The sequence below is a fragment of the Marmota marmota genome, unplaced genomic scaffold, assembly GCF_001458135.2.
Source record: "Marmota marmota marmota unplaced genomic scaffold, marMar, whole genome shotgun sequence".
Classification (NCBI taxonomy): Eukaryota; Metazoa; Chordata; class Mammalia; order Rodentia; family Sciuridae; genus Marmota; species Marmota marmota.
Window position 1 is genome coordinate 21,515,512 of NW_025999853.1, and position 3,049 is coordinate 21,518,560.

The 3,049-nt window shown below is 40.3% G+C and overlaps 1 pseudogene; it reads right to left on the reverse strand.

Annotated features, from left to right (window-relative positions):
- Nucleotides 1-1,798: 1,798 nt before the first annotated feature.
- Nucleotides 1,799-2,816, reverse strand: LOC107139790 (annotated as a pseudogene).
- Nucleotides 2,817-3,049: the final 233 nt, after the last annotated feature.

Below are 3,049 nucleotides of genomic sequence, written 5' to 3' on the forward strand. Positions count from 1 at the left end.
CTGCCATAGCTTTTAAAGACATTCTCAGGTGTGGAAAGGTAGTTTGATTTTTCCTAATGTATTCAGGTTGTAGTGGGCCCATGTTTTGGGCTATAGGAGCCTTATGCCCTAGAAGGTCAACAAAAGCAGACTTCAAGGGAGCCCTTACACTCTCTGTTAGGGATTGAATGTGTCACACAGAAATTCATAGTTTGGAGCCCTAATCCCTAATGTTGTGGTATTTAGAGGTATACTTTTGCAAGGTGTAGATGAGATGAGATGGGGGATGAATGGCCTTTTAAAAAGAAGAATAGTTCAATCCTGGGTTTGGGCATCAAAAAAAAAAAAAAAAAAAAAAAAAGACCATGCAAAAACAAACTCGGGAATTCAGAAAGATGATTCTCACCAAGAATCTGACCATGCTGGCCCCCTAATCTCCGACTTCCAGTCTCCTGAATCTTCTGTTTAAGCGACCCAGCCTATTCTCATTCATTGTAACAGCCAAAACTAAGTCACCCTCCTATGAATTGCCTCCTACTGAATTCTTCTTTGGCACAGTCTGAACCAGTGCTGGCAGAGTCATTTTTGTCCCTTCTTCCTTTACAAATGTCCATCTTACTTTAACTGTGGGAGTACTTGGCATTTATTGTTCTCAGCTTTGGGGCCTTGGCCTAAACTCTTCCCAGACAGGAAAAGCCATATTTGGATATCCTGTTACCTTTCTATGACAGTACCTTGCACAATAAAAGTTAAAATTCATCTGAAATCAGTGTAACTGCTGGCACCCAAAGAATGCACACTGAGAATCTTGTGGATCTAATCTTGCCACTCAGTTTTATTGAAAGGAATGGATACATAGGATTATTTTCTTTCTTCCTTCCTTTTTTTCTTTCTTTCTTTTTTTAATTAAAGGATTTAATATTATCAACACTTGAAAAAAAAGTCATTTGTAACATGCTGTTATAATTAGAACAATCAGTTTTGGGGTAAGTGATACAAGGAATTTCAACATCAAGCTTAAAGCTTCCTTAAAACATAAAAATTGAGACAGTGAATTAATGCAAACATAACTACATCTGAGAAAAATACTCTTCTTGTGAATGTTAATACTCAGCTAAATATAATCACTGGCACTGTGACTTGAGCCAGACTTTTAAATCTGGATTAAGCCAACCAGGAGGAAGGCTTCCAATGGAGGAAGGAATGGGACTCAAAGTTGGGATAACTTGAAATTCCAGGGACAATGAAGAGACCTGTTTGGGGGGAGCAGAGTTACATATCAGAACAACAGGAAAATATTTTAAAAATTAAAATATATGTTTCAGAGCATATGCATTAGCACCTCATGATGAGTTGAAACTACTTTAACAAGGCCCAGTCTGAAAAATGCATATAAATAAGAATTGAGAGCCAAGACATGCCTTAGTCTTGCTGGAGTGCAAGGGTATGGCTTTGCATTTTGTTCAGGGTCTCTACTAAATTGTAGGGACTTCAGAAATAATAGTCTCTTTTAAAAAAGATATTGCTTATTTATAATAAATGATTTTAGTTAAAATATTTGACCAGGTAAAAGCTCATGAGCAGTACACTGGCTTTCAGGTTTTACCTCTCAAATATTCCTGAGAAAACGGTAAGAAAAAGCAGCTTTCCTTACTTTCTAAAAACTCTTTTTCAGAGGTTTTTCAGACTTTTCTAGATGAAATACATAGGCAATATTGCAGCTAACGGACAAACTGAGAGACTGCTTCCCACTTAAACCAAACGGGAAGAAAACTTAAAACTATTTGCTGTAAACCGCAAGGCAAAATGCAGCTCAAAACTGAATGGAGCAGGGGCCCTTTGCTAAGTGGAGGATGAAGTGTATGACCCACTTGAAGTTCCCGTTACATCGTGAGTGCAGTTCAGTTTGGGGAAAATAGTTTAATGTATCTCTCAGAAAAAAAAATAGTTTATACTTTGCATCACAAACAAAACAGTGGTTATGATGTCCAGCACCATCAAGCAACTTTCATTCTGTCCCATACTGTTGAAAGTGAATCCAAGGCAGGGCGGACGTCCAGGATGGTGAACTGGTAGTCCTTGTTGACTTCACCGCCATCCTAATAATCTATCACATATCCAAATTCTGTGCCACAACGGTGATGATCCAATTGTGCCTGTTGATTGGCAGCTCATACCCCATCCAGGAACGAATTCTTGCTCTTGGTGAATATTGTTTTGCTTTCCCTCCCAATCAGATCAAGGATGGACCACAAGGGACAAGGGCACTCCGCAGCATGAAGAGCTTCCCACTTCAAAATCTCCTTCCAGGCCTGTTCATTGTTCTGATTGTGAATTTTAATGATATTATACATATCTTTCTGACTAATATCCTCATCCTTCCACTTCCACCCTTTCCTTAACATTGCATTCCAGAACATCTGTTCGGAAGGATAAACCCACTTTTTCTCTGAATCTGCTCGTGGAATGGATGACTCCCCTCTGACGGTAGACAATGCAAAGGGCTGATCTGGAGCTGGTGTTTGATTAGGTGGTGGCATCAGATTTGAAGGATCCAGGTTCTCCTTTTTCTCAGCAGCCGCGCCTGGAACAGGACACTCCACATACTCATATGCACGATCTTGGTGGGCAAGCACAGAGTATGTTTTGCTCTCACAGGCTGGACCAGAGGGTTCTGCATTCATTGGACAGCCTTTCATTTACCCTTCATGCATTGGGCATCCTGAAGGCGGTGATGCTGTCTGATGATCTGAAGCACTTGAGGTCTGAACTGGAACAGCAGGAGTAGAGGCTGACAAACCCATGGTTGGAATCAGTGTCGACTCCAAACAATTTTAAATTTCCAGCTGTCAAAGCAAAGACACAGATCAATGCTGATGCCTAGAATGCAGTTATTTCTTCGTACCTCTTAACCTGGTCAATCCTTTTTGTCCCATCATGGGAACATACTAGGCTTTAATATATTGCCGCCTTTGGGAAACAGTAAGAAACCTGCCCTCCGGGGGTACGTTTCTAAGGGATTGAGGATTAGGCAACTGAGGAAACAGGACTATTTTCTGAATGAGGATTT